This window comes from Agelaius phoeniceus, chromosome 13, assembly GCF_051311805.1.
Source record: "Agelaius phoeniceus isolate bAgePho1 chromosome 13, bAgePho1.hap1, whole genome shotgun sequence".
Classification (NCBI taxonomy): domain Eukaryota; kingdom Metazoa; phylum Chordata; class Aves; order Passeriformes; family Icteridae; genus Agelaius; species Agelaius phoeniceus.
Window position 1 is genome coordinate 11,955,619 of NC_135277.1, and position 13,478 is coordinate 11,969,096.

Consider the following 13,478-nt stretch of genomic DNA (forward strand, 5'->3'; position numbering starts at 1 on the left):
CTGTAAAAATATTCCAGATTAGTCTTCTTCCAGAAGGCAATATGAGTGAATAAACTAGGTGACAATGGTCTACATAGAAAAGTGATAAAACTCATCTGTGCAGTGAATGTGAGTCTGGATCTTATTTCAATCAGACATTGGTAGGCTCTGGTTTTACTTTCTTTTGACTGTGATGATCAAGAAAGATGGATTGTCTCCAAATCATAGATCTTTGAGAGGCTTTGAATGGTTACTTGAAGTTTAATTTTAAAGAAATACAGAAGGAGACTGCTCAGAAAGACACTTTGCATAGAAAACATACTTGGAAAAGGCAGTAAAGAGGAGGCTAGGAGCCAAATCTAAGGAAACAGTCAGAGAATAAGATTCTGAATGATTTGTCCATATGCATGCTTCTAGGAGCATTTCAGAAATTACTTCAATATTTAAGCCCTTTTTCCTGCAGTACTGAAAATCTTTTCTAACACTTCAGCTCTATCTCCTTTATTTATTATTTGTAACACATGACTGCCTCTACTATATGTGCTTTCTCCTCTTAAGTAAGTAGCACCTCATAAGCATTCAAGATTATATCTTTAAAAGAAAATAAAATGTCCCAAAGAACAAACATAGCACAGCATAACCTTTACCTCACTGGGTTTGAGACAACAAAGCTGTGAAAGAGCTCTGGTGTTCAACAGTAACTACAGTGGAAAACAAATAGTTTTTGGAATGCTTTCTTCTCTTTTCATAGAATCATAGAATGGTTTGGGTTGTAAGGCACCTCAGTGGTCATCTAGTTCCAACTCCTTGCTGTGGGGGTTGTCATTAATGAATGCTTATCTTTTTTTTTTTTTGTGTTATGTTTCTTTTAAAAAGGAAATTTGACTTTTATAGTCAGCATATATCCCTTCAAAATGTTGTAAAGGTACCTTCCAGCTCCTTCTCACACCCATGACTCTAGAAGCTATTGCTTTTTAGCTTCCCCATCAGGCACTAGCTGGACTGGCATGGACATCTTCACCCAAATGCCAGTGGGATCACAGTGAGAGACTTCTGTGGCTGTTTTTCATTATGTTTAACCACATCACCACCCCTGTGAGGTTACAGCTTGCATGAGACCAGATTATGGAGGAAAACCAGCTTTTTGGGGACAGAAGAAAGCCTCTGAAAAGTCTACAGAGTCCTTGGCTGAAAGTAGAAAGCTGTAATTGTCCAATTTCATCTGCAATTTAGGAGTACCATTGAATTCCACAGTGTTCCTAAGCTTTCTCACAATAGCACCCACTTGTCACTTTTCCCTATACCTCAGACTGGCTAAAGTCTTGTGCCATATCATTTTGTCAAAACTTTTCCATAAATGGGCTCTGAGGTGATATTGTTTAATGTCTGCTGTGCATTTTTCAGTCAGGTCTAACAGGAAGATTCCACCCTGCTCTAAGTAGATCTTCCTCTAGGTGTATCCTTTCTTCCACCTGCAGGTCTTACTTAGCCGAGGGGAAGCTGGACATTTTGGAAATCTGGAATGTCTGGAAATTCAGGACTTGCAAGGGCTCCCCAGGGTTTTTTCAGTGTTTCAGAGGACAAGGACAGTGAGCTGCAGGAGCCTTGCTGTCTGTGGCAGAAAGAACACTGGGTATAGGAAAGTGGAACTGGAGATTTGACATGTCAGCAGAGAGACTCCTGTTGGGTACCTTCATCTGTGGCCCACTCCTGCCCTTCTCTACATCTCCAAGGGAATGCAAAAACATGAAACTGAATTCCTCCTGATTTCACCCTCTTCTCCTGCTCTTTCCTTGCTCTCCTGCACTGGCCTGTGTCAGGAGCAGGGCTGGGGTACATTGGCTGCTGCTCTGATCCAGCCTGACCTGCAGTGGTTCTCCTTGCAGTGCTGTGCAGCTTTTGCTCCTGTGCTGGGAGTCCTTGCTCGTTAGTCCTGTAACACTGGAAGGATTTGAGGCGGCTTTTTGCTGTTTTTGTCTTTAAGGTGAGCCTGACCCTGCAGGAACTGAAGGGTGCCAATGGCCCATGGAGCGAGCAGAGTGAGAGGGCTCTGGGAGGAGCAGGAGCAGGAGCTGTCCTGGCATGAGAGGGCCCTGCAGCACAGCCTGCCTGGGTCACTCAGAGCCTGCTGCTGCCCCAGGCTCTCTGCAGTCACACAGAGACTGCCTCTGAGCTCTGGGGGACAATGCAGCCCTCTCAGCACCTTTCTGTCACACTTCTCCTTCTGCCTCCTGTCGGGACAGATCCAGCCAGGGCAGGCTCTGCCACTCCAGCTTTCCCTTTCTGCTGCTTCAGTGTAAGCATTCTCTGCCCTGTGGCTTTTGCACAGAGCTTCAGGGCTGTTTGCTGGCTCTTGACCTGCTTCACAGTGGAAAATTCTTCCACAAGTGTTACTTACAGGAAGCAAATGAATATCTCCTCTAAATGGTCTGGCTGAGGAAATGGGTCATTTAGTGAAGTGCACTGTTTACTGGATAGCCAGTGGCCCATCTCCAAAATATATACTTAGTCTGAAGGAAGAAAAATATCTGAAATGATTCACTTTTTATGTCAGTTTTTAAATGGTATGTAGTTCATAGCTAAAATTTAAAATGTGCATTTTCATGTGGGCTAAAAACTTCCTATCCTGTTCCAGACAAGTGGTAAAACCAAGTTTTAAATTTCTTTCAGTAAAAAATCCTGGGTGTGTATGACTTATTGAGGTTTTCTTTGTTTTGTTTTTTATTTTTATTTTTTTTTAACTGTGTCATGGTCCTCCACATACTGTAACACTTTATTGCTTTGTTATAATGGCTGTGGTAGGGCTAATATCTCCCAGTGATAAATTGGTAAATTTTGTACTTGTTTCATTCAGTAATTCTAAATGCAGCAGCCAGCATAAGCCTGGAGCATGATCTTGGTTTTATGCAGGGCTGCTTTTGTGATGTCTTCATTTATAATTGCAGTTTCTGCCTGCACCCCTTTGGTATTTTTGGTGCAGCCTCAGGCTGAAGGGAAAGTGCCTCATTCCTTAACCCAGCAGACATGAATAAGCATGTTGACATGGATCAGTGCAAGATTAGCACTGCTCTGGCTTCAGATTATCTAGATCAGACACTATTCTGTAATGTGATACTATCCACATTCAAAACACCATAATCTGGCAAAAACAAAATGCACCCAAACACGGTGTTTAATTTTCTGCTCTGGCATGGGTACTGCACAGGTGCCAGGGAAAGCAGCAACACCTGAGCCCACGAGCAGAAGGGCAACATCGGGCCAGGGCTGGTGCTTTCAGGGGACTGTGTTAGCAGTACAGAAATGCCTGCAGCATTTGTCACATGGGTGCTTTTGGTAACTCTCAAATGTGAAAGAAAACAGAAAAAAAAAAAAAAAAAGCAGCAGAACTCTGTAGGTATGGAGGCTGAGCCCCATGAAAGTGAGAGGGACCTTTTGGGCTGCTCTAAAGGTTTGTAGTAGGCCCAACACCCAAGGGTCATCCAGAGCTTCATGGTTATCATCTGAAGCTGTGTCAGAGCACAGAAGGACCCTGCATGTGTCTGTGTCTGGATCAGCTCTGCACCCCCTATCAGATTTGGCACTATCAGATACATGACTCCTCATGTTTCCAGCAAGTAGGTGTTTGCACAGGGCAGAAAAGCCTTCCTTTTCAATCCAGAACCATTCATCAGTCTGCTTCAGAGGTCAAATCCTCAAACAGTTTGGTAATTCTACCGTCATCATCTTCATGTGACTCCAGTGCTATCTGATAATGACTTTTAAGTAAAAGTATGTCCAGGGCTATGGCAAACTCCTCTGAGCAGTTTCATTGAGCAAACTCCCATATCTCTAGACTTTGCTTAACAATTGCAAAATGGTTATGCAGTTAATGTTTATCCTATTGTTACTAAAACTCCCAATCCAGTGAGCCTCAGTTCAGAGAGCAGTGTATGCCCTCAGTAGTAATTGCCAGTCTAAGCCTCCCAAAGTAAATTAAAAGCAACTGTGCCTTGAGCTACACAACTAAAGGACACATTTTTAAAGGCAGCCAGTCCATCAAAGGTGCAGTTCCATATAGTTCCTATCACCTATCCTTTTGGATGGGAATTTAATTCCTAATTTACTTTGTGGTCTTTGAATTCCTAGGGACATGTACCCTCCTTAAAAAAAATACATTCTTTTCTTAAAAAGTCCTGCTTGAAATCTCCCAGCTGATGACTGTTTCTGTCTAGCATCTCCTCTGGGTGATACAGAGGCAGAATGGCACAAACTACATCCTGACTGGAGACTGCATCACTTCATGGACAGCAAAAAGCTCAGCAGTCATCAAGGAGAAAAAGTTTCAGAGCTGTTCCAGCAGCTGTAGGTTTTACAAGCATGTGAAAATTTTTTAGTACTATGACTTAGTGTGTCTCAGAAGGAAAAGATTTGTGTGAACTTGTCTGTGAGTGAGGCAATGAACGTCCAAGACATGATACAGAGGGGGAAAAGTCGAGTTAATGTGTCTGCCCTGGCTGTGGAGGATGATGGTGTGCAGGAGCTGGCTGCCTCCTTCACCCTTCTCAGGAGCTGTGCTGCCCCTTGGACCCCAGGGAGCCTCACAGCCTCCCCTGTTGTTTTCCAGGCCATGTTAAGAAACTCCCTCCTTTTGGCACTGGCAGGTCTCCATCAGCATGGAAAGGCAGCAGTGTGCTCTGGAGAGGGCTGCTGGGTGAGGGGGGGGATTGCCAGGGTGACTTCAGCATTCACTTGGCCAGAAATCCTTGTCATAAGGGCTTGTTTTCACAAGGACTTGAATCCTAGAGTAGAAGGAGCAACTTTGGTCCAGTTTGGAGTAAGCTGGCTGCCAGCAGCCTGGCTGGGAGAGCTGATTCAGCGTGGCCAGCCACTGCCCGACCATGTGGTTCCTGTGCTGAACAACTGGAAAAAATTACTCGCTTAATGGGATGCAGGCTCACGAGCTGAATCAGCCTCGGCAGGGTTTTTGTTGTTTCAACTGTTCCTTGTATTGCAAACCCTGCTCCCTGGCCATCTGTGGGGCTGGCAGTGGGGCTGAAGCAGGAGTGGTGATGGGAGAGCACGCCCTGCCCCAGGGCAGCGAGGGGAGGTGCAGAGGGGCAGGTTGAACCTCACCCTGCGAGGGAAGGAGGGAAGGTACAGCCCAGCCACCAGCACATGTCTGCCCTGACAGCAGAGCACAAATGTGCACTTGTGTGGAGGGCAGGGGGACAGTGAGAGGGTGGCAGCTGTGCCAGCCCACGCTGAGTGCTTGGTCCATCAGGGCTTTGTCTGTCAGAGCCATGTGGGCTCTGCTGCCTCCAGTCATTGTGTGCAGCCACAGCCATTGCTGCTCTTTGTCTGGGGCAGGCAGCTCTGCCGAGGCACTTTCAGGTCACTGTGACTTACAAAGGGAAATGTTTTCAATCCTCCTCTTCCCCTGCCATGTAGAAACACAGATGAGAGAGGTTGCAGTCAGGGAGGGCTCCTTGCCCTGCCTTCCTGAGCTCCTGACCCTGCCTGGATGCAGTGGAACAGTACACTCACCTGACACAGCAGGGGACTGTGCAAGGCCACTGTCACACCGGCTCAACAGCAGCAACACCCAGACAAACAGTTCTCTGACCGTGTGCAGCAGAGGTGCAGCTACAGCTGAAATTCTGGACCTGAGCTTTGTGTACAGTAGTTGAGGAAAGTGTTGGATCACACTACAGAAGAGCAGCAGAAATAATAATGGCAAACCCATGCAAAAGTAATAGCAGCACTCCTCCTCCCACACCATATTCTGCATGGAACAACTGAAATAAGGGTTGTCCAGCCTTCAAGTTTGAAGTCAGGGTCTGTGGGGGATCACATCAAGAAAGGGACCAAAACTGCAGCAAGAAGGGTTGGCAGGAGGAGCCAGGGCTGTACTGCTGCCTCTCTGCTTCAGGAAACCTGGTTTTCATAGAATGTGCAACACACTGACTTCCTTTACCCAAGAAATGGGGATAAGAAATCATGGCTGGTTACTGTATCCCAACCATCTACTTGTTTCTGAGCCATTCCAGTGCCTTGGAGGTGGGCAGGGAGCCCAGCCAAGCATTTCACTTGAGCAGCAGGCTGTGTTTATGGTGTGAGGCTGTAGCTGGTGCCTGTGTGTGTGTGCCTGAGCTGATGGCACCCCCAGCACACAGCAGATGCTCCCTGCACACACAGCCACACAAGCTGCTGCCTGCTTCCTTCAGCAAACCGAGAGCAGCCGGTGTTGTGTCTTGTGACTCTGTCAGTGTGGCTGCTGCTGTCTCAGGTCTGTCTCAAAATGTGGCAGAGGGTTGGTGCTGCACACGAGAATAATTTGATTTTGCTCCTGCACGGAGCTCCCAGGGGCCATGAGAATTTATGGAGCCAACATTGTGCGAGTCTTGTGGATTGTAGAAATAAGGACCAAAGCAGGGATGTGGCTTGCCTTTCATCTCCCAGAGCTTCCTCAGCCACATGCACAGCTTTATCAGCTCTTGAGGCTCTATTGTGACTCTCAAGATACTTGGGAGCTTGGCAAAGACACGGCTCTTTGATGCACAATATTTCAGGGAAAATGAAATATTTATTTTGTAGAGGGAGATGAGGAAATGAGGGATGTCTCCAGCTCCTGTGCCTGCAGAAGGAGACCTCAAAATGGAAAGGGGTGATGAACTCTTTGTCGTGCTGAGCCTTGGCTTTAAGTTCAGATCTGTGCAAAGTTTCATACTGCCACAATTGCCTCTGACTCCCAGCAAAGCCTCTGAAGTCTTTTCAAGGCAGATGGATTGAGTGCTTCTACTGTTCCCTTCAGGAAAGGATCTGAGCACCTCGGGTCTGAGGGAGTACTGAGGTTTAATCATTGCACCAGTGCTTCCAGTTTGTATTTCTGCAGCATTTTATAAATAGCAGGAAATATGGTCTTTGCTGTTCCAAACCCCTGATTACTGAGCCTGCAGCACAGCATCTTTCTACAGCTAAGGTTGTCTCTAATTTTTAGCCTTGGCAGCCTTGCCTTGACCTGGTTGGAATCAGACCTCTCTAAGCACTGCAGGGCATCTTAGAAGGATGCTTAGCTCAGATCTGCTTCTGCCTGGATCTGATGGCAGAGGAGCTGAAAGCTCTCCATGCAGATTGCTCATTGAAATGCAAACCTCATCCCAGTAAAGCTTCTGTCTGCCAGCATACCCTTTGACAAACTGATAATCCATGATAATAGAGAATTTTATCTCCATTCTTAAACATCATCAGGCATGATTATTAATGTCTTCCTATTGCACAATAAACAACACAGAACCCTCAGCTTTCCTGAAAGTGGAAGGCAGGCAAATTACATCTGCACCGTGGGTGAGCTGTGCATTTGCTGCTTCTGCAATCAGCCAACAAACCCCTCCAGATTTCTGAGGCCAGACTCTTGCTGCTGGCAGCTTATCTCCTTACTCCACAGCAGAGCAGGCTCTCGGGGTGAAAAGCTGGGCCTGTTGAAATCAGTGACAAAGTCCTGCTCATTTTTCTTGAGTCAGGGTTTCTCACTTAATCTCTTCATTTCTGAGTGGGCAGAGGAAAAAATCCTTTATTTTTTGAGTGCCTTCTTGGAGGGCAGCCTGTGTAATGTTCTGCTCTTGTCTGTGCAGAAGGTGTGCGAGGTGCTGGAGGTCCTGCAGTGCTGCCCTGCCCCGAGTGTCCTGAGTGTCCAGGAAGGCAGGAGCAGGAGGACAGATCTGTCTGTACTCCCAGCCAGGGCACATGGATTCCAACCTGAACTCTGTGCCTGGTGTTCATCCTGCCAGGACTGAAACACATCTCAACAACACACCCTGAAGATTCCCTGGTATAGGCCAGGAATTTCTCTTTGTGGATCCTCTGGTAACTTGGGTGACCCCTTGATCTGATTAGGCAAACAGGCTCTGTAGTGCTGCTAGAACCAAATTCATAATTCTCTTTGCCAAGCATGAACTTCCCTGTGGGCAGCCTCCACTTGCCCATAGGTAGGTAAGCAAAATGCTGCCCTTGTGTGCAATGAAAGTTCCACCTTGTGCCCCCTTCCTGGTGGCTGCAGCACCGACACAGCCGAGAGCTCTACAGGAGCCTGGGAGAAATCCAGTGATTGCTGCCCAACCATACCCAGGTTTGGATTAAAAAAATCCCTCCAAGTGGCAGTTCAAAGGTGATTTCTGACCAAGCCCAGCTGGAATAGGCCCTGTGCTGGATCTGACAGGAGCAGGACCTTGCATAACTCCAAGCTCTGCTGCTCATATTGACGCACTAATGGGATGGGCAGTGTGAGGGGCCGTGGCAGGAGTCCTGCTGCTCCCAGGGAATCCTCTGCCCTGCCAGCTGGCTGCCTGCAGCTGCAGTGAACCCAGCAAAGTCACGGGAGCCAGCTGCCCCAGAGGCCAATGACCCTGGCCCTCGTCTCTCATGCACTACAGCACAATTGCTTTTTCTTTTGGAGCTCCTGAAACCTGCCCTGGTTTGCTGTCTAAAGAGCAATTACACAAGTCTTTCTCTCGTTGCCTATATTTTGCCAAAGATCTCAGCTGCACCTCAGGAGTGGGGGTTGTTGGTATTTTTTCTCCCTTTTATCTCCTAAAGACTTTGATGCTCCTGGCCCCTTTTTCTTAGAGCACCACCTTGATCACAGAGCACCTTACAGATAATTCTGGTTGTGTTGTTTTAAGGCATTTCCTCTTTCTCTCTTTTTGTGGTAAATGCTGGTAGAGCTCTGCTGAAACGTTGCCTGAACTTCTAGCCCAGCATTAGACTTTGCTTTTAGAGAAACACTTCTAAAGAGGTCCTTTTTTTTGGCTCCAGAGTGCCCATAAAAAAACTCAATTAAAATGGAGGCAGAAGGAATGTGCTGTGAGTAACTGTGCTTTCAGTGATGCAGAGCTGGCTGGTTCTGACCTGACTGCTCTCCCAGTGCCTACATGCCTGTGCTGCACCTCTGTAGGGCTGATGTGGACCTGAGTCACCACTAAAAGCTGCTGCTGGCATAGCCTAGGTCAAACTTGATCAAATTAGGGCAGTGAAGGTGGTGAGGGGTCTGGAGGTGAAGCCCTGTGAGGAGCAGCTGAGGGCACTTGGTCTGTTCAGCCTGGAGGAGATTGAGGGCAGACCCCACTGCAGGTACAGCTTCCTTGTGAGGGGAAGAGAAAGGGCAGGCACTGATCTCTGATCCCTGGTGACAGGGACAGGACACAAGGGAATGAATGGCCTGAAGCTGTGTCACAGGGGTTTAGGCAGAGAACTAGAAAAAGGCTCTTCCCCCAGAGAGTGGCTGGGCACTGGAACAGCTCCCCAGGACAGTGGCCACAGCACCAAGCCTGACAGAGTTCCAGAAGTGTTTGGGCAATGCTCTCATGGTGTGACTCTTGGGGATGGTCTTCTGCAGGACCAGGAGTTGTGCTTGATGACCCTTGTGGGTCTCTTCCATCTCAGCATATTCTGTGACAAATAGATGCAGGGGACAAAGACTGGCTTCTGTGCCCCGCAGACATTGCCAGATTCAGACTGGGACTGCAGAGGGGGACTTTGGCAGCCCTGCTCACCAGGGCCACAGAATGGGGCATTGCTGCTCCCTGTTTGCTGTGTTCACTTTTATACTGTTAAGATAAGCAATGCCCCTGTGGAGGTGGCTCAGATTGCAAAGGTGGCAGGAGGATTCCCAATTCTTCTCTCCAGCTGTGGAGGCCTGGTCTGTTCACCCTTATCCAGCTGCTGCCAGAGGCTGGCCAAGGATCCCCAGGAGCTCACCACAGAAACCTGGGGCTTTTTGTGCCTCCTCTTGGGAATGGGCCTGGGTGCTGTCGTGGGAAACATGGAGACGTGCACTTCCCTGTCCTCTCACCTTTCCCAAAGGCCTGAGTTCAGCCTGAAGGAGCAGGGCTGGACAAGAGACTCCATTCCTGCTGCTCCTCACTTAGCTGGAGGCGCTGGCATTGAGTAACCCTGGGCACACCTTCACCCCAACCCCAGCACACTGCCAGGGCATGTGTCAGCACCTGGCCATGGCAGAGCCCAGCCACTGCCCGTGTGCCACCAGCCCCTCGGTGCCACCAGCCCCTCGGTGCCACCAGCCCCGTGGTGTCCCCAGCCCCGTGGTGTCCCCAGCCCTGCGGTGTCCCCAGCCTCTGCAGTGTCCCCAGCCCCTGCGGTGTCCCCAGCCCTGCAGTGTCCCCAGCCCTGCAGTGTCCCCAGCCCCATGGTGTCCCCAGCCCTGCGGTGTCCCCAGCCCCGTGGTGTCCCCAGCCTCTGCAGTGTCCCCAGCCCCTGCGGTGTCCCCAGCCCCTGCGGTGTCCCCAGCCCCTGCGGTGTCCCCAGCCTCTGCAGTGTCCCCAGCCCTGCGGTGTCCCCAGCCTCTGCAGTGTCCCCAGCCCTGCGGTGTCCCCAGCCCTGCTGTCAGGAGAAGCTGCAGTGCTGAGCCCCACCTGCCTCTCAGACCTGCCCACAGGTGCTCCTGGGCTGGACCCAGTGCCAAGGGCCTGCTGAAGTGGTGCTGGGGACAGGGGCACCAGGAGCAGGAGCTCCCTTTGCACAGAAGTGTGTGTATTCATGTGTGTCTGTGCTTGCATTTGCATGCCCAAGACACCAAATTGGTTCATTTATATTTTCATGCATTTAAAGATTGTCAGCTGTGCTAATGATGGCTGCAGCACATCAACCACTTCTGTTCTCTCCCAGACTTGTTATTTTCCCACTGGTTGTTCTATCTGTTCTGTGAGAGTGCTAAAGTGCTATTTCTCTCACACAGTCTCAGGTAGGAAATTGCAGTTAGCCTGTGTATTTTTAAGTATTACTTAATTTGGACTGGAAAGATCACGGACGGGTTTGTTAGAGCAGAAAGAGACTTCATAGCTGGGATCAGTTAGCTACAGAAGCTGTGGAAGACAAGGAAAAAAAAGAGTATATTGTCATCTTTGGGAGATTTTAAAAAAAAAACAAACATATGCCTTCTCTCTAATATTTCAGACTATTGAGCTTTATCAGTTTTACTGCAAACTGCAAATTCTTTTTGTGTAATGACAGCTCTTTAATTAGAACTTGGAAGCAATAGCATCTGCTGATTATAGCATGGTCCAGCATGTTCTTATTCCTCAGTTTTTATTTCCAGCTCTGCAATTAAACTGTTGCACGCCTCAAGGCAAGTAACTTCACCCCTCAGTGTCTGTACTTCACAGATGGAATTAAAACTTCCACTGGAGATCTCTGGACAGAACCTGCTCAAATGGCACAGTCTTGGGTTACTTTTCCATCCTGTGCATGTCAACCCATGTATCAGCCCAGTGAATGAAGGTTTGGGATTTACCTTGTCCAGGCATAGTCTGTGAGACATTCCAGGTTTGAACAATGGAAATTTTATAGGCTTCAGTTATAACTGGCTGGGCAAGAAACAACAGCTTCACAGTAATGAGTCCTCACTTGCATGGAATGCCATTTAGTGTCTGATCTCTCCTCACCACAGTGAGATATTAAAATCTGTCTATGCAGAGTGCATTTCTGGAGGGATGAAAAAGGGGAAAAATTCTTTCAGTTTAAGTGACCCTCAGTTCTGTATGGGAAAGGTTTGGTTTCCCAGGAGGAATATTATATACTAGTGATTATGGAAAAAATTAAGCAATGCAGTTGAGAGAGAGACAGCACAGCTGGTTCTGCTGTCTGCAGTCTTGGCAGAGATACTGGTGGAGATGAAGGAAAATGACAGTGGTTGTTGTGATCACCCTCTTTATACCTTTAGTTTTGTGATTGCCAGTGTGAAGAGCAGGAATGGGTTATCTGGCCTTGCAGCCAAAGGTAGCAGGGTGCTGCACAGTCTGAAAGTCACTGCACTCCCTTCATTGGAGATCTCAAATGCAGCCAAATGAAGATTTTTTTAAGTAGTCCCAATCACTGGAGCCAAGTGGGGCAAAGTCAGAAGGGATGTGCACAAGGGAAGGAGCTTGAGTCACACTGAGCACTGGCAGTACATCAGTGTTATGTGTGCTCACAGGCAAGCACTGGTGTAAAGCACAACAAGCAAGTGGCAATTTTTTTCCAGTCTTACTTAAAAATGTTCCCAGAATCTGTGAGTACAGCATCACAGAACGTCTGATATTTTGTAATGCCACAAACACTGACCTTAACAGACACCAGAAATCCCACTGGGAGTTTCATCCATTTGCAGTGGAAACATGATGTCTTTAATAGTAAGGATGTTTCAATAACTTTCCGGGATTTTTTCCACTTTGGCACAGCTGTTCTCTGACAGATTGCAAAAGAGAGGAATTCAGTAGTAACAGCTTGATTCTGCAGGATGCTAAAGCCCTTCTGTCCAAGACTGTGTGTCCTTAGCCCCTACCCAGAGCAGCTCAGCATCACACAGGATTACTCAGCATTCTGCAGCCTGGAGCCATTCTTACCCACTTGGCCTTGCCACCAACATTTCTATTTCTATATCTATTTCTATTTCTGTGGAAATGAGCTGAAACAAGTGCCTTTCTCTGAAGGAACTCAGCCTTTCTGTCTAGGAAAGGGCTTGGTGGTGTTGTAGGAAAGCTGTGGAGCAATAACATGTCTTGAAAATGTATGCCTCGATTTCTCCCTCTTAGAGAAGCAGCACCTTGATGCCAGATTTAGTAACAATGGCAGCATAACTGAATTGTTTATTTTGTTGTGTTAGGGTTATGTAGAGGAAATGTCAAGGGAAATGGCTTCCTCCCTGTTTCTAAACTAAGTGTAGACTCCAAACAGGTGTTTATTCTGATAGAATTAATAATTCGAGAATGGGTGGAGGTTTGTGTTGATTAAACAGAAAAAAAATGATATCTTTGCTATGGCTGGTATGATCAACATTTATTAAACCTCTTGTTTGGACATAAAATATCCACATTGCATAAACAGTGCCTGAGCTTTCCCCATACAGCACTAATAGAGTCAATGGTAAAGTTCTTGTCAGCTTCAGGAGGCCAAAGGGGTTTCATGCTGCTGTGGCCTTTCCTGCTATTTGCTGCCTCACAGATCAGTGTATTGCAGAATCCTCTGTTGTTCAGAAGGCTGAGAACATGTTTTCCATCTCTTTGCCCTGGCTGTTCCTTGTCAGAACAAGGGGGAATTGCAGGAGGCTGAAGCAAAACAAAGGAGCAGGGCAGGATGGTATTTGTTTACTTTGGGGCTGAGTGAGCAGCAGTGAGGTGCTCTCTGTTCTGCCACAGCTGTGGCAGTCTGTGGGACAGAGAAATGTCCCCACTTCCCAGCAGGACCCTCAGGCTGCTGCCACTGCCCTGGGAAGGGCTCTGCCCTGTGCGGGGGGTGCCTTCCCAAAAACAGGCCCAAGCTGCTCCCCTGGCTTGACTGGGAATGGTGACAGCTTTTAGCTGGCCCAAAATCCACCTCTGTGAGCACAGCTTTGGCTCTGCTGCCAGAGCAGTAAGCCATCCTGTGCCCTGTCTGGCTTTTCCTTATCTCAGGATCCCAATGTCCCTGGAAGGGCCCGAGGTGCAGGCAGACAGGAGGGAGCTGGGGCAGTGCTGGCTCCTTGGCAGGGA